An 18,438-nucleotide genomic window follows, 5' to 3' on the forward strand; every position below is an offset into this window, starting at 1 on the left:
GCTGCTCGGGACTCTGGGGGGCAGTAATTCGGCCTTTTGGGCAGGAGCGTGGTCTTCCGTGTGCTTACGCGTGGCCAGCTTGATACGGAGTGATTGGCACGTGAAAATCTTGCACGTCTGCCTGTAAATCGAGGAAAGGCCCTTAGCGCGTCAGCACGCATACGCGATTTCATTGGACCAAAGGCCCTTAGCGCGTAAGCGCGTCAGCACGCATACGCGATTTCATTGGACCAAAGGCCCTTAGTGCGTAAGCGCGTCTGTGAGGTTTCGCGCCCGGGCGTTTCCCTGGCAGGGCTTGTAGATCCCACGTGCCTTTACATTGCTCTGTACGTGCTTTTCGTGGGGTGCGGTGCGTGTGGTTTGCAGCCGTTGGGGTTCACACGCTATTACTTCACAGCGGGTGTTGGCTACGCACTCTTCTACACGCAAGGCAGACGGTGAGTGGTAGCCAGCTCCCCCAGGCCCGATCGCGTGAAAAACTTCACTCGAACCCCCGTGATACACATAGCCCGCTCCCCCAGGTCCGATCAATAGCAGTATGGGACATTCATCATTGTTGTATATTGGCGCTTTTGTGATGCGCAGGGACGCTACCGCCTGCCTTCGTGTGGCGGATGTGTTTAGGCCTGTACGTGTCTTTGGCCGTGCGCGGCTTTGCCCTATTCGATTCAATGAATACGTGGTTCGCGTGCGTGTGGGCGTTCCGTCTGCTTCCCAGCAGTACATCCCAGTTACGCCCTTATTTTCGCGCGTTGTTACCCATTCCGCGCGTTACGCCCCGTGTTCCGCCCCCTTTTTGGTGTGTGCGCCGAGGTTGTGCGCTTTCACTGTGCGCGTCGCGCACGCCGTTCGGGATGTTTCAGTGACATGTGCTCCATGCACGTGTTTGGCGCACATCCCGAGGAAAACACGCGCAGGGACTTCCATGTATCGCACGTGTGCGCGTGCGCCTGTTTTTTCGCGCTTGCGCCTGCTTGCGTCTGCTTGCGCATAGATTTTCGGCGCACGTTTGTTCCATGAATCGGCCCCTTAGTATCAACATTCTAAATGCACATGTTTCAAATACAATGTACACAACAACACTACTTCTGCATTCTGCTCAAGAAATAGAGATTCAGACAATTACTTTTCTTTTGTGTCTTTTGTATGGCTCCTTCCCCATAACATTTTAAGGAGTGTTTAATTTCAGAATAGGGCTTGGCTGAACTGGAGGCTAAATATACCGGCACAATGAAGGGTCAGTGTCTGGTACTCTTGAAAAAAAGATTTCTTGGTATCTCAAGAGAGATTTTGCAATAGAGGATAAGGGTCTATTTTTATTTGCTTAGTTGTATTGATTCATTTGCATATTTTATTTGTTTGTGTGTTTTATTATTTAAAATGCGCAGATGTACCCAGGGGTATCAAGGCGCAGCATTTACAAGAATACGCGAGGCTTAGTTACAAATATAGAATATACATGTAGGCAATGGAAGTATATACAGAGCATACTAAGGAGAACAAGCAATATAAACAGTATAGGCGCAGGTACGGGTTGGCGCACAAGGTTACACAGTGTGCGGGTAGCAGGAAACTGATAGCCTTGGCACCTAGCTGTCTTGGTGGTTCCTCGTTTTCAGCCATGAAACTACCATGGATCGGAATTTCAAGTAGGGCACATCTGCTCTCAAGTTGGAAGGCAAAGAGTTCCACAATTTGGCTGCTTTTACCGGAAAACTATTACCTCCTATAGTGGTAAGTTTGAAAGCAGGTTATGTGTTTGAAACAGATACACGTATAAAATAACAGACCATAGTTTTGGAGAAAGTCCTTGAACAGGTGCTTATTAAAAAGGAAACAGTAATGCACTAGTACTAAAACCACATCCTAACAATGGACATAGTTTGACAAGATTTAGGCATAGCGCAGAAAGATACTATGCTGCAAGACAGTCAACAGAAATGCGGGCACATCAGTTACATAGTATCATGGCGTGTGCTTGATTTATAAGTGATACTGCAAAGCCCTAGCAATGTGTCCAAAGGATTGTAGAAAAAAAGGGGAATCAAATTAGTTGTCTCTGCTTTAGGAGAATTCCCAAAGTGCTCAAGTGTCCAATATGATCAATTGGCAAGTCAAACAGGGATCATTACAGCTCCTTAGACTCACTGACGACACTGGGAATGATATAGCACCAAACCATAATGTGGTAGACAGCTTCCATGAGGCATGGGTTTCTGTACAAGTATAACGTTTAAAGTCGATGAGTCTGCCATTTTCCTACTTCAGGCAACATCCAAGATTAGAGACTCTACCTACACACGTTACAAAGACACTCTGTCCTAAGCAACATGTCACAGTTGGTTTCTTCACAGGGAAGGCCTTTGCACAGTGGGTAGTTTGCAGGCCCCACAAGACAACACTTTTTTACCACAGCAGATGCTGAGGCAGCTCTCCACGACAGTGGCATACCTGTACCTTTCTCCCAGAAACTAGGCAAATACGCCCAACAAAAAGATAAGTTAGATAAGGAGATGTCTGCTCCTTGTTGCTAGCGGTTATAGTATCGTATCAAAAGGGTCGAATGACAAAAGGGTTGAGTTAATTCGACCGAAAAAAAGGCTCAAAAGTTTTTTTGGGGGGGGGTCTCCCCCCAAATCCCCATTTTTGGTGTAAAAACAACTTTTTTAAGCTAAACTAGAACAACAAAAAAAAAAATATATACATTTACATTTTTTTTTGATCCGTTTGTTTTCGGTCGAATGCACTCTCACCTTTGGCATTCGATCCTTTTGTTTTCTAAACTTTAACTGGACACGTTACCAGCTCTACTATTGTTATCACTGCCTCCTGGCCACCCCTTGCACTGCGGACTGTATCTGTACCCATACAGTCCCCCCGCCCATTTTTCTTCTTTTTCTGCACTTATTCAGACTTACCCAGTCTGCTGCCTTAAACACAGCACTTGCCACTTGCTGGCTGCACTACCACAGTTTGCCTCAATTTTCTATTTATTTTATTTATCTGCGCTCCTCGGCTTCTGCACTTTCCACTCTCCCCCTTCCATGCACTTTTTCCCTTTTCCCTTTCCCATGCACTTGCGCTTTCTCAATGTCACTGGGTAAGATCGTTTTTATGTTGTGCTGTGTTCTCCCTTGTTCCCCTCCCTTGCCTAGTCGCGCTCTGAAACACTTGTGTACGAGCGCGATACAAATAAAATATCATATCATATCAAATCTCAGTGCCTAACACGATTAAATAAAACTTTTCATTTATTGTTACCAGCAAGTAAAAATAAAGTATATATTTCAACAAATAGCTATGTATTGCACAATTAAAAAACATGTATTCTTTGAAAATGTATCCCAACTTGAAAAATTAGGAAACAATTAGGAAACAAGATACTCCCAGCTGAAAATTCTATCTGAGGCCCTGTGCACAGAAGGCGCAGGTTCCCCCAGCAGTGTGGGAGGAGTGGTGTGGCTGGGTTCAAGGTTATGAGACACCCATGTCATACCACAAAAGCCCAATGTTCCAGCCCTTAGCCTTTATGAGGGGGTTCCGAGCAGCCCCAATCATTAGAAGTTGCTCCTGGACCAAGGCAGTTTGAAAAAGAAGAGCACTAGTCTTGGACCTCAGATTGGTCAAGACATATATAACCAATAAGAACTGAGAGACCTTTGTCAGAGGCATAGTTATGCCTCAAATTGAATACTGGAACGCCTTGCTAGGGGGTGCAAGTAAAAACTGCAGACAAAAACTCCAGGTTTTTCAAAATGATGCAGTTTGTATCATCAAAGGCGTAGCTAGATGAGAACATATAACTAAGGGTAGGAGGGAACTTCATTGGCTACCAGTTAATCGCAGGATCTCTTAAGATCGTGACCCTGACACACAAATGTTTATATGGACATGCTCCTAGTTACCTGAAAAACGTTCTTACCCCACTCAAGCCTTAGGGAGATTAAATAATCTAACAACACCCTTCACCTCATCTGCCCAAGGATAAAAAAAGCCAGGTTAGAGGTTGCTCTTTCCCGGTGCTGGCTACTCTAGCCTAGAACGACCTCTCGGTAGAAATGTGCTTAGGGAAGAACCCCCAAACGTTCCGGAAAAAGGCTAAAGACGCACCTATTTGAAGAAATAAACTTCCTTACTTTCCATGAATATTTCTGTGCCTTTCATATTCGCTAACCCTCCCCTGTACATGGTTTGTTAGCATTGTCTGTCTGCTGTCTTTCGTTACATGTGCGCCCTGATGCCTGCCTGCTACGGCGCGACATAAGACTATGATGCACAGGCAACCACAGCCTTCTGTACAAGTTCTCGTGAGAGTTTGAAATCTTGTGCGAACTCCGAAATCCCTCTGCCCATTTGGAAGCCCAAGCCTATAAAAGGTCACGCCCTTGGTGTTCAGAACAAAGATCAAGCAACATCTTACCTGATACGATCCTAGCTGCGCTATCCCTGCTGGAAGGATTACTGACTTCACCTTGACTGCGAACCTTCAGATCGTTTTGTCTTCCTGAAAGAGGGAAAAGAAAAGATGAGGTAAATGCAGCGCTTGCTCTACAATTGGCATAGTACCTTGCCACTCAGAAAAGTTAAAAGGGCTCATTTTCGGGAGTCAGCAGTGTAAAAGCCTTCGGTAAGACTTTTAGTTGCTGATCCTTGTCACCCCCCCCCCATTTTCATTCATTTGTATGGCAAGATGAGGGGCAGAACACAACTTGCGTTTCCGCCGCCTCCTTTCCTCTCCGCCATTGGAATGCCTCAGCATTTGCGCCAGCATGCATACTCATGCCATCGCAAATGCTGGGGATCCCTAAGGAGCCCACCAGCTTTATGTGCAAGTACAAATCAGGCAGACTCCATAGGGATCCATTGTAAACACTGCCTGCCATGCTAGAATCGTGTGCTCATTTGCATGGCAGAGTGCACATGTGCAGTGCAAATGAGCACATTTGCACTCCGCCGTGCAAATGACCACTACTTGGCAGCAGGGAGCCATCCATCTTGAAGGCTCCAGCCTTCAAATTCCGCCCTGGAACTAAATGAGCTCCAAAGACTGTGATCTCCCTTGTACAGCTACAGAAGTCTTTGCATTTAAAAACTCCAGCATCTTGGCTTTTCAGCTTACCTTGGCTAATGTTTACTCTGAACTCTAACTACAACTCATACTACTTTTCAATGTTCACCAAAGTCAATTGAACTATGGCTGGTACGATTGGCGCTCTAAAAAGAGAAGACAACTCAATCCACTACATTTATACAAACGAGTTAGAAAATTAACTGAAACGTATTCTGATTGGACCCCTTCATCATAATACGACTAGGAGTTAATGAGGTAGTAGATATTAAGGTGGAGCACCAGGTGAGCGAGACCCTGGTCTATTACTGATTATTTGAACTTGTATTTATTTGTACAGCGTTTTCTCCAAAGCGCTTTGATAATCAAAATAAAACAGTGGTACAATTCATAATGAACGGTCTGAAAGATGAGAACAGCAGAGATTAGGCATGAGTAAGAGACTGAAGCAAATGACTTTGAAGCAGAGGAGCGGATATGTAAAGGGAGTGTGTTCCAGTGTTCGGGCGTAAGAAGTGTTTAAAAATTAAAACGAAAAGAGGTGCAGGGTAGTTTAAGGACAGAGGGTAGAAAGAGGGACTGGGAATGAAGGGAACTAGTAGGGGTATACAAGGAGAGTACAGAGAGAGCGACACCATACCACACACCGTGGGTAATAATAAGCAGCACTCAGATACCTGAGAGTTTGTAGCGCTATATAAATACTAAATTATTATTATTATTATTATATAGAGATTTATAAACGAAGCAAAGAAAGTGAAAGAGATAATAAAAATCGAAGGGGAGAAGAGAAGCCAAAATGAAGAAAGGAGTAACGAGGAGGGAGCTTAAATGGTAAGCAAATTATGGAATTAAAGACAGAACGCAAGGGAGCAAGGTGAGAGGAAGGAGGACAGAAAAGTAGTTGAGTCGGGAGATGACCAGAGAGCATATACCAAAAACGTAGTTGCTCTAAAAGAAAGAAAAGAATGGGCAAGGCAGAAATCATAAAGATGATAGCGGGCAGAGCGAGCTGTTGCAGAGAGATGAAGAGAGAAGGAAAGAGTGGTCAAAGGTGACCCCAAGATTGTGGGCAGAGGAGGCGAAAGGGAGCATTGGTGTTGGAAAAGAAATACTGGATAGAAAGTTGGGGGCGGGAGGCATGGAAAGAAAAGGACCTCCGGCTAGGAAGGGTTGAGGTGAAGTTAGTGGGAGGCCATCCAAGCAGTGTCTTGAAGAGATGGGAGAAAGAAGAAAAAGAAAAGAAAATGTGAATGCCATCAGCATAAAAGTGGAAGTAGAGATTAAAAGAGCTGATGAATGCAGAGAGGGGAATTGGACAAAAGTCAGATTAAAGATGGGGAAGCAGAGAGTGAAGGCGCAGATGTACAGACATTTAAGTGTAGACAACTCTCTCCAGATGTTTACATAGGAAAGGAATGAGAGATTGGCTAGATGTTGGATGATAAGGAAGAGTCAAGCGGAGGCTTTCTAAGGATAGGAATGACGACAGCCTGTTTAAAAGAGGGTAAAGTAGAAGAAGCCAGAGAGAGATTGATGAGAGCAGTCAGGTAAGGAATCATGGAAGTGTAGATAGAGGAAATGAGGGAGAAGGAATAGCGCCTAAGGGGGAGGCTATAGGTTGAGCATGCTTCAAATAAGAAAGGGTGTCGGAGTCAGCAAGGAGAGAAAGGGGGGAAACGCTCAGTGAATAAGAAGGGGGAGGAATGGAAAGGGGACAGAGCAGGGGGATAAGGTGGAAAGTAAAGAAGGGAGATAGGGAAAGGAGTGTGGACCACAAAAGAGAAACGCAGAGATGTCACATTTGAAGTAAAGACGTCAGCAAAGTCGGTGGCAGAAAGTTTAGATGAAAGGGTAGGGTCAAGAGGAGAGATAAAAATTGAGCAGCTGAAAGAAACGACAGCAGTGATGGGAGAGTGAAAGAGTGAGTGAGGAGAATATTGCTTTTAAGCTGAGAGCAAGAGAGAGTCGTAGGAGTGGAGAGAAGGTAAGGATTGCCGCTCATCAGGGGAATTGCTACAGTGTATACAGGGGAAGAGGAAAAGCCCAAGGTGATTGGGAATCAGATTTAGCATGGTAAAGGCAGTACAAATATCACCGTTTTAAGAGACTACACTGTGCTTAAGTGTGGTCCAGAGCAACCTCACTTTGGTGTCAGGGTGTAGCATCGCCCGGACCCATCAGCTGGTTACTTGTGGCCTAGATGGCCCCTATTAACAGGAGGGAATATTCCTGACAGGTGAGGAGGCATCAGAATGTGCCCATGGACAGATAAAGAGGAGATCTGTGCCAACAAAATTGGGGTAAGCAATTGAAATGTACTCAGGAAGATTTTCCAATTTCCAGTCAAGAGTGAGCAGTATTTATAGTGCAACAAGGTGCACACGGCAGGCAACCAACCTGCTCACATCTTCTGTGGCAAGTTATTTTTTTTGAATCAGCAATGGGCCTTATGGCCGTCCATCTCTAACTTAAGAGGGGTGTTTCCAAACTAACCCAGGCATCCCTCTACCCCAGGTGTGCACTAGAGATTGTAAACCCCAACTGTTTAAATAGCAGCTGCTGGTGATGGCCTAAAGGCTAAAGCCTTCACTAACCAAAATACCTCAGGGAACTATCTACGGGATTCCCTTTCTTTTCCCTGAACCCCTCTATTAGTTACCATCACCTTCTTCTACTCTCCCTTCTCCTACTCCACACTACCCCTTATCTCTCTCTCCCTTATGTTGCACTGCTATCCCTCCCATCTTCCTCTCTCCTTACTACTTCCCTCCACCCTCCCATCTTCCTTATCAACTCTACTTTACAGGATATTGCTACTCTCCCATCTCCACATCACTGCCACTAGTACCTTCTCCACATGACTACTATCCCTTCTCCACAGAGCTACTCTTCTTCCACCCTCTGTCACGGAATTCCCCCTTTCTCACCTGGGAGCGATCCTTGTAGGATTTCTTGGGCGGTGTCTTCTTACGCACGGACCTGGTCTTGTACAAGCCCGCGCGAGCTTCTTCTGGCTCCAGCGTGCATTCAGAGCTCCAGGATTCAGACAGTTTGGGATCCAGAAACCAAGAGGGTAAGCACACAGCACACGAGTTCGGGAAACAAGGAGGAAGGAAGAGGGTAATGGGAATGGGATTAGGAGGTCCAAGAACAAGGACAACAGTGTAGCGAACTACGGAGCACACGTCTAGTCGCTGCTTGCAGTAGCATTGAGACGCGCGTGCCTGTGGGGGTGCGGCCTATTTGTAAATACGCTGCGTCTGATGTAAGGACAAGGAAGATGTTGCACGTTAGACAGCCATGTTGGGAGTATCAAGGAGCGCAAGCCCCGTTGTGACAAGGACCATGAGGTCCAAAAGGGGCGTGTTCTGCGGATCATGACAGCATGCCCCCTCCGAAGACTCGTTCCACCGGGTTTGCCCAGGTGTATGAGATGGTATCTTCTGAGCAATCGAGGGGTATTCAGGTTAGAAGCTGGTTCCCAGGTTCTTTAACTTAGAGGATATCCTTTCCATTCAACCAGGTATTGAAGCTGACCCAGTTTATACCTGGAATCGCATATTCGGGACACTTCATATTCCACTTGGTCGTTCACCACCACCGCAGGGGGTCTGCAGGATTTCCGGGAAGATCGGATGTAGGGTTTTAATAAAGAAGTGTGAAAAACTGGGTGAATCTTCTTCCATAAATCGGGTAGCTTGAGTTGGTATGAGACAGGATTTATTAGGACCATAGTACCGGGGGGCCAGTTTGTTTGGCCGTAAGTGTCGGGTTAGTAGCTTCGAGGACAACCAGACTTGATCACCAACTGCATATGAAGGCCCTGGTCTTCTTTTAGAATCAGCATTTTGTTTGGTTCGTATTCTGGCCTTCCCTAAGTGTTCCTTGGCTTCCTTGTGTTCATTGATGAGTGTTTCCATCCAGGAGTCAACGGTAGGAACAGGTGTGGGATGTGGAAGAACGGAGGGTAACACTGATGGATGGAATCCTTGACTGCAATAAAAGGGGCTGGTGTTGATTGCCGAATGACCGGAATTGTTGTACGCAAACTCAGCCACGGGTATTAGGAGCGACCAGTCGTCCTGAACTTTAGTGGCGAAACAGCAAAGGTATTGTTCCAGGGTCTGGTTTACACGTTCCGTAGCTCCATTGGTTTGTGGATGATAACCTGATGAGAAAGCGCGTTGGATTCCCAGAATGCGACAGAGATGTTTCCAGAATTGTGAGACATATTGAAGTCCTCGGTCTGATATGATCTTGGAAGGAAGTCCATGTAGGCAGAAAATGTGTTCTAGGAAGATTCCAGCTAGCTCTGATGAGGACAGTAGTTTATGCAGGGGTGTAAAGTGAGCCATGTGAGTGAACAAGTCAATGGCAACCATGATAGTCGTGTATCCCCTGGAAGGTGGCAATTACACAATGAAGTCTGTAGCAATGAATTCCCATGGTCTTGTTGGTAGAGTAGGTTGTAGTAGGAGACCTGCTGGTCTCTTGTTATCGTGTTTGTTCTGACTACAAGGAGCACCTGCTACCTTTTGTGAAATATGTGTAAGGAACTTGGGGTTGGTCACCCTAAGTTACCTGGGGGCAACCAGAGGTGGTCTCCCTGCTCACTGTGCTCAGAGAAGCACAGCTTCACCTCACTGATTAGGCCCAAGAAGGCTGAAACACGTGTATGGGGTTACTGTCGGTACTCTTGTTCAGAGAGGAATTGCCATAGCATTTCGGTGCCGGACTGCCCATGTGGGCGGGACAAATACTGATATGCAAATGGTTATTTCCCATCTGTGAAAGGTAGTGAGCAAAAAGCGTGTGCTGCAAACTCTCACCTCAGAACAGGTCATCATGCCATGTTCTCTCTGGAGAGGAGCGCCTGCTAACTTTTGTGAAATACAAATAGAACAGGCTTGGATGTACAGTTGTACGTCTGTCTTCATTGTAGGCCACCAAAATTGTCTTTGTATAAGACAGAAGGTGTTGGTGATGCCACAATGTCCAGAATGAAGGGTATTGTGGCAGAGGTTGATTATCCTTTGTTGTAATTTCTGTGTGGGGATGACTAGAGCATTATCCATGAACAAGTATCCTTCCTTGATTCTTAAATTCCATTGATTCTTCCTTGAAATATCCTTCCAGAGTTCAGAGCATTGGGTTTGTATCCGAATTTCTACGAGGAGACTGACTGCTTGGGCTACAAAAATCGTGCGGAGAAACATCTTGGGATAGGTCCGGTCTTCAATTGTTTCGGAGTCAGGACGTCGGGATAAGGCATCAGCAATTATGTTCTGTGATCCGGGGAAATGGTGGATGTGGAACTGGTACTGGGCAAAGAAGAAGGGCCAATGGGCCGGACGACTGTTCCTACACTCCAAGGATTTTCGAACTTGAAGATTGCGATGGTCCGTGTGGACCTGGACTGGATGTCTCGCTCCCAGGAGTAGGTGTCGCCATTCGGTGAAGGCTTGACGGATGGCTAACAGTTCCTTTTTCAGGACAGAGTAATGTGTCTCACTGGGAGTCAGAGTTCTTGAAAGATAAGCAATGGGGTGTTCCATCTTGTCCTCAAACTCTTGCTTCAGCACTGCTCCTATGGCGTAGTTCGAGGCATCCGTCTCCACTATGAATGGTCGATTTATGTCGGGTTGTGCTAGGATGGGGGCTTGAGTAAACTATCTTTAAACGTTGGGATGCCTTGTCTTGAGGTGTAGACCAGAGAAAGGGAGTGTCTTTCTTCAAGAGTGCAATGATCGGCTGAACAATCTCAGAAAAGGTGGGTATGAACTTCCGGTAGAAATTGGCTAGTCCCAGGAAGGATTGAACTTGTTTCACAGAAGTGGGAGCCGGCCAGGATAATATGGCTTTTACCTTTGACTGATCCATACCAATGCCTTCTGGACTAAGGACAAATCCTAGGTAATGAACAGAGGTCACATTAAACAGGCATTTCTCGGGTTTGGCTAGGAGTCTATGTTCACGTAGTCGTTGTAAGACAGCCTTAACATGTTCTTCGTGCCTTAGAAGGTCCTTGGAATAGATCAGGATATCGTCCAGGTAGACAATGACGAAGATGAACAGCATATCGGAGAACACCCTATCAATGAAACGTTGAAAGACGGCAGGTGCATTAGCAAGTCCAAAGGGCATTACCAGATATTCGAAGTGTCCAAAGGGTGTTCGAAAGGCTATTTTCCATTCGTCTCCTTCCCTAATACGGATTAGATGATAGGCACCTCTGAGATCCAGTTTCGTGAAGATTACAGCTCCTCTCACCGCTTCCAGGATATCCGAGATCAAGGGTAAAGGGTAGCGGTCCTTGTGGGTGCATTGATTTAATCCACGATAATCGAGGCAAGGTCTAAGTTCCCTGGTTTCCTTCTTGGGAACAAAAAACAGTGAGGCTCCAGCTGGGGATTTCGATGGTCTTATGGTGCCATTTTCAAGGTTGGTATCCAAGTATTCTCGTAGGGCTCTCTTTTCAGGTTCGGATAGGATGAACATCCTCCCAAAGGGAATCACTGCTGAGGGTTCTGTGTCTATGGCGCAGTCTTCAGGTCTGTGAGAGGGTAGAGCCTGGACTATGGCAGTTCAGAACACATCAGCATGACTCTGATAGGCCTTTGGAACCGATACGATATTGGAAACCATGAGTGGAACTTGCTGACCTATTGATGGTTCTTTGGAAGGTGTCACGGATGATTCCAGGAATAGACAGTGAGACATACAAAACTCAGATCCAAGAAATAAGGATCCTGGCTGCCCAGTTGATATAAGGATTATGCTTCTGTAACCAGGGCATACCCAGGACCATGGGCTAATGAGCAGACTTAGTGATGTCAAATCTGATCATCTCTTGGTGATGGTTTATTGAAAGTTGGATCTCTTTAGTCTGCAGGCTTATAGGCCCTGAAGTGAGGGGTCTTCCATAGATCGCTTCCACCGGTTGCATGGTACTTCGTGTCTCGTATGGTATGTGGTGACACGTAACCCAATCTTGATCAATGAATACTCCCATAGCTCCGCAGTCAACCAAGACCAAAATGGAGTAGGTCTTATTCTTGGATGGCGATAGAAGGGCCTGTACAATCACTAGGCTGTTTTGTTCAGGAGAGTTCAAGGATGGAATAGACGTGGAGCAAATATCTCTCTCCCAAAGCCTTCCTCCATCTAGGATCAGGAGCTGGTGTTTCCCGAACGCAGAGGAGGGGCTAGAGGGCATTCTCTAACCAGGTGTTTATCCGAGGCACAGTACATGCATAGCCCCGTATGAATCCTTCTCATCCTTTCTTGCGGGGATATGGGTCCACGGAAGGCTCCTATCTGCATAGGTTCTGGTTCAGTAGCTGACCCTGGATTTGTGTCAGTCTTGGAGGTAATCTCGAAGGATGCCTTCGGGAGGGTTACTTTGGATTTCCTTTTTTCTGCCTTTCTTTCCTGGATACGAAAATGTATTTGCATGGCAAGGTCCAAAGGGCCTGTAACGAGCTTGGGCGAGCCACTCTGGCCAATTCATCTTTGATTTCCTCATTCAGTCCCCTTCTGAAAAGTGTAAAACTTGCTTCAGCAGACCAGTCAGCTTCCTTGGTCAATTGCTTGAATCGGGTTACATACGTAAGCATATCCTGGGATCCTTGATGAAAGTCTAGCAAGCGCTCCTGGGCACTATAGACCTGCTCAGGGTGGTCAAACATGTTTTTAAGGGCTTGTATGAAACCGTCGTAGTCATCCAGGAGGGCATCACCAGAATTGACTAAGGGCGTAGCACAAGTTAGAGCATTTCCAGAAAGGTGTGAAATTATGAAGCCAACCTTAGCCCTAGGGGTTGAAAAGTAGTAGGGCTTAAAAGTAAAGTGAACCAAACAAGAATCAAGGAATCCACTAAGGGTTTTTGCCGACCCATCGTATTTGTCAACAATGCCTCCCAGCAATACTCTTTCCTTTGTGGCAGAATCACGGGATAGAACTAATTGTTTGAGAGCAGTGTTTTCCGCCTTTAAATTTTGTACCTCGGTCGTTAGTTCTTGCATGCCACGCATGAGATCCTGAACAGCCGCTTCCATGTCGGCTTCGACTTCGGTCGCTTGGCGTCTCAAACTGTCACGGAATTCCCCCTTTCTCACCTGGGAGCGATCCTTGTAGGATTTCTTGGGCGGTGTCTTCTTACGCACGGACCTGGTCTTGTATAAGCCCGCGCGAGCTTCTTCTGGCTCCAGCGTGCATTCAGAGCTCCAGGATTCAGACAGTATGGGATCCAGAAACCAAGAGGGTAAGCACACAGCACATGAGTCTGAGAAACAAGGAGGAAGGAAGAGGGTAATGGGAATCGAATTAGGAGGCCCAGGAACAAGGGCAACAGTGTAGCGAACTACGGAGCACACGTCTAGTCGCTGCTTGCAGTAGCATTAAGACGCGCGGGCCCGCGGGGGCGCGGCCTATTTGTAAATACGCTACGTCTGATGTAAGGACAAGGAAGATGTTGCACGTTAGACGGCCATGTTGGGAGCATCAAGGAGTGCAAGCCCCGTTGTGACAAGGACCATGAGGTCCAAAAGGGGCGTGTTCTGCGGATCATGACACACTCTCCTTTCATGTCCCCACACATCCTTTTATTCACTACCTACTCTCTCCTGCCACTCCACTCATGCACAGGCACATTCACTCCCAGTACCGCTTACTCATTAACCAATACCTTACCTTGCACACCTCCTGTATAATCCTCTACTATGCTCCTCTGCACAGTCCTTCCTCAGCCTGGTCATCTGGTCCACATCTGCCACCTCGGACCTCACCCGAATAAACCCACAACTTCATTTCTCCTAGCTGTCCGTCTACACTGCACTTCTTCCCATTACTCAACCCTCCCCACTTGTTCTCTGGCAAAATCTTGCCCTATTCCGACCACCCAGGAGGGGATACAAACAAATAATACAAAAGGGGGTCTGTGTCCCACCCTTTTTTTGTGTGCGCATCAGCCAGGTTTCTGCAATTGTAGTCCACGGTGTTGAGTTATAGTGTTAAAGTCTCAGTTTGTGTGAGGGCCTTGTCGGCAACTCAGTCCGCTTGTTTGACTGGGGAGTCGATCCACAGCTCTCTCTCCAGTAAGTACAATGTGGTGTAAATCCCATTTTGTGTGAGGGCCCAGTCAGTCCGCTTGACTGGTGACCCACTCTGCAGCTCTCTCCGAGGTGGGCGCAATGTCCCTCGAGTGCTCTGTATGTGATTGTGTGTGTGGTCCTCCACTGCTTCTGGTTCACATTGTGGCTCCTCTTCACTGTACTGTTCAGTATGATTCCCCCGGTCATGGAGCGATCTCTTGTCCAAATATTGCTTCATGTATTGAATGCTGGGAGATGTCGTGTTTCTGAAATAATAGACAAAGCCTAGCCAGCATCATGCGAGAAAGTTATTGTGTGAATGTCAATGGCACTCAAAGCAACCAAACTGGACTTGGCCCCTCCAACTTGCACCTTCCCCCTCTGCGGTAGGACTTTCTCTGGTTTTCACCCTGGTAGACTGCCCACCCCAGGTTGAGAGGGATACCCATCCCTTTTTGACAAGGTCAGCTTAATGACCATGTCTCACTTCAGACATGAAATCCTCACTACAGTGCAAATAACTGGGGAGATTCCCATCTAAACAGATGCCACTGGATTACCGTTTAGTCTATGTGCTCACTTGTGCAGCAGAAGAACAAGTTACTTCTTACCTTGTAACATTCTTTCGATGGGATGTTCCTCCGACGTATTCCTTATCTATGATATTTGTATCTCCAGCTTGCTGGCCTCGTAAAAAAAATTTGCCCAGTAGAGGGCGCTGTGCGTCGACGTCCGTCGAGTAGGTGCTCCTCAACGGCCACCGTATCGACGCCGACGTCATCATGCCTATAAATGGCCACGCGCAGCGTCCGTTGCTCAGTTCCGTTTTGTAGAGTAAAGTAGTTATTGTATGAATGGTTACTACCCTTCAAGGAGCGTAAGCTGCAACCACAAGGGAAATGTTACTGCGGGGATGGAAGGGAGGGGCAATAAGGATAACGTCGGAGGAACATCCCATCGAAAGAACGTTACAAGGTAAGAGGTAACTTGTTCTTCGAAGGGATTGTGTCCTCCGACGTATTCCTTATCTATGATAGACTCCCATAGCAGTGGTATGTGATTGGAGGCGGGAGTAAGAGATGTCATATTACCCTTTAAGAATGAACAGAGTGTAACACAGCTTTGCCAAATCTAGTCTCTTGACTAGAGGAGGAATCCAGGCTATAAAATTTGGTAAAGGTATGTGCGGACGACCATGTGGCAGCCGCACATATGTCTCTAATTGGTACCCCTCTTTGAAGAGCTGAGGATGCTGCGATACCCCTGGTCGAATTAGCCCTTAGATTTTGAGGGGGCTCTTTCCCTGCCAGTTTGTAGCATTCCAGAATGGCTAAAATAATCCATCTGGAGATGGTTTGTTTGGTTATTGGTAATCCTAACTTATGTCCTGCGTAACCTACAAAGAGTTGGTCTGCTTGTCTAATTTTAGCAAGTCTACTGATGTAAAAACTCAAGGCTCGCTTAGGGTCCAGCCTGTGTAGTCTCTCTTCCTCTTCCCCGGATAGGGAGGAGGATAGAATGAAGGTAGAGTAATCTTCTGAGTAATGTGAAATTCCGAAACTACCTTTGGGAGGAAGTTAGGCTTCACCTGTAGCACTACTTTGTCCTTGTGAAAAGTTGTATGAGGAGGTTTACAAGACAGGGCTTGTATCCCACTAACCCTTCTAGCAGATGTTAATGCTACCAATAAAACCGTTTTGAGGGTGAGAAACTTCAATGAACAAGAGTGGAGTGGTTCAAAAGGAGCACCCTTTAGGAAGTTTAAAACTAGATTTAAGTCCCATAAGGGAACTTGGAATGGTCTTGGAGGGTAAACATTAGTTAGACCTTTCAGGTATTGTATCACCAATGGAATTTTGAAATACGATGGCTCCTCTGCAGTGCGCTTAAAGATCGATAGCGCTGCGAGATAGCCCTTAATAGTGCCAATTTGAAGGCCCGAATTTGCCAAATAAAGTAAGAAGGATAACACCGCAGGTGTACCACATGAAAAGGGTTTGATATTCTTTTCTCTGCACCAGCTGCAAAATGTATTCCAACGGCAGCGGTATAGAGTCTTAGTTGCTGGTCTTCTGGCCGAAAGCAACACCTCCATGACATCATCTGGAAGGTCCCAATCCTTGTACCTCAACCTTTCAGATACCAAGCGTGAAGGTTGAGGGTCTTGATGGCTGGATGGAGAACCTGACCTCCCTTCTGTGAGAGAAGATCCTCTGTACAGTAGACGAATTGGAGGACAGATGGACATGTCCAGAAGGTCCGGGTACCCCGTTCTCCTGGCCCAATCTGGGGCAATTAGGATCATGGTCTTCCGAAACCTTCTCAACCTCCTGATCATTTGAGGAATGACAGGGACCGGAGGAAACGCGTACAGAAGTGGGAACTCCCAGTCCACTACGAACGCGTCTCCTAGAGCTCCTCTCGGGGGAAATTCCTTTGAGCAAAATCTGTCGCACTTCCTGTTGATACTGGTGGCGAACAGATCCACTTGAGGTGTTCCCCAAAGGGCGAAGATCTCTTGAAGGACTTCCTGAGCTATCTCCCATTCCTGGGAGATTGTGTTCTGCCTGCCCAGAGCGTCCGCTGTCAAGTTCTTCTCTCCGGCAAGGTGAATTGCCGATAGAGAGATTCCTTCCTGAATTGCCCAAAACCAGAGCTGCATCGCATCTCTGCACAGTGGCAGTGACCCTACGCCTCCTCTTTTGTTGAGGTAGTGCATGGCCACTGTATTGTCCGTCATTATCAGAACGTTTCTCCCCCGTACAGACGGCAGAAAAGCCTTCAGTGCCAGTCTGATGGCTCTCAGCTCCAACAGGTTGATGCGTAGTCTGGACTCCGATGGAGACCAACGACCGCTGATGGTCAAGTCGTTGGCATGGGCTCCCCACCCCGTGAGTGAGGCGTCTGTGACTACTGTTATCTCCGGCCATGGTTGCCAAAACAGTTCTCCTTTCAAGATGTTCTCTGGAGAGGCCCACCATTGAAGGTCGTGGGCTACCTTGTCCGGAATCCGGAGGAGATCTGTCATCCTCCCTGAGAATTGTGACCACTGAGTCCTCAGTGCCCACTGAAGAGATCTCATTCTCAGGCGAGCCTCTGGCACAAGGAATATGCAGGATGCCATGAGGCCTAGCAACCTCAAAAAGTCGTAGGCTGGGAGACGTTGGGCATTTTGAAACCTGGTAACCATCTGCAGAATATCTTGAGCCCTCACCTCTGGTGGCGAGGCTTTTCCCAGGGACATGTCCAGCACTGCTCCAATGAACTGGAGCCTCTGTGATGGTATCATCTGTGACTTCTTTAAATTGAGGGAGAAGCCCAGCCTGTGAAGGGAGTGGCAGACATAATCTAGTTGGATCCGAGCTTGTTCCACAGAAACTGCTCTGATCAACCAATCGTCCAGGTAGGGGTAGACGTGAATCCCTTCCCTCCTTAGACTTGCAGCCACAACCGACATTAGCTTGGTGAAGACCCTCGGGGCGGAGGTCAGCCCAAATGGCAGAACTCAAAATTGATAATGAGAGTTGCCAATTGCGAACCTCAGGTACTTCCTGTGCTTGGGATGGATAGGCACATGGAAATAAGCATCCTGAAGGTCCAGAGATACCAACCAGTCCTGAAGCTGGAGGGCCTGAAGGATCTGAGAGAGAGTTACCATCTTGAACTTGTCCTTCCTGAGGAACTTGTTCAATTCTCATAAGTCCAGGATGGGTCTCAGTCCTCCGTCTTTCTTTGGTATAAAAAAGTAGGGGGAGTACCGGTTCTATGGCACCTTTCTCTAGCAGGTCTACAACTTCCTGCAAGAGGAACGGATCCGGCACTTTCAGAGAGCTGTTCCCCGGTGGATGTCTGAGGGATGCGTAGAAAAGGCAGCCAGTAACCTTGGGCAACTGTCTCCAATGCCCAAGCATCTGACGTAATAGCCTGCCATTCCGTCAGATGGTGAGTTAACCTGCCCCCTACAGGTGTCTTGTGATGGGAGACCTCAGAGTGGTTTGGGAGCGGCTGATGCAGGTGCCGAAGGTAAAGCGGCTCCTGCTCCTGCTGATGCGGCTTTCTTTCCTTTACCCCGTCCACCACAGGTACATTTTCCTTGGCCTCTTTGAGTCGGCCGTCCTCTGCCTCTTCCATATGAGGAATAATAGCGAAAGGACCTTCCTCTCCAAGAGGATCCTGAGGGACGAAAATTAGTTTGTCGGATTGCAGCTCCTAGTGACTTAGCTGCTGCTTTAGATGTTTGTAGTTTTTCCAAACCGTCATCCGCCTTTTTACCAA

At 47.0% G+C, this 18,438-nt stretch overlaps 1 protein-coding gene across 9 annotated transcripts in view; it reads right to left on the bottom strand.

Moving 5' to 3' along the window:
• The window catches only part of KDM6B (lysine demethylase 6B), a 2,050,345-nt gene that overhangs the window by 1,018,936 nt on the left and 1,012,971 nt on the right, over positions 1–18,438 (bottom strand). For all 9 annotated transcript variants that reach the window (XM_069646240.1, XM_069646239.1, XM_069646242.1 and 6 more), the window contains one exon: positions 4,421–4,504. The gene's annotated coding sequence lies outside the window, so the exon portion shown is untranslated. The remainder of the gene's footprint in view (positions 1–4,420; positions 4,505–18,438) is intronic.

Source organism: Ambystoma mexicanum, chromosome 1p (assembly GCF_040938575.1).
Source record: "Ambystoma mexicanum isolate Mex_15411 chromosome 1p, UKY_AmexF1_1, whole genome shotgun sequence".
NCBI lineage: Eukaryota > Metazoa > Chordata > Amphibia > Caudata > Ambystomatidae > Ambystoma > Ambystoma mexicanum.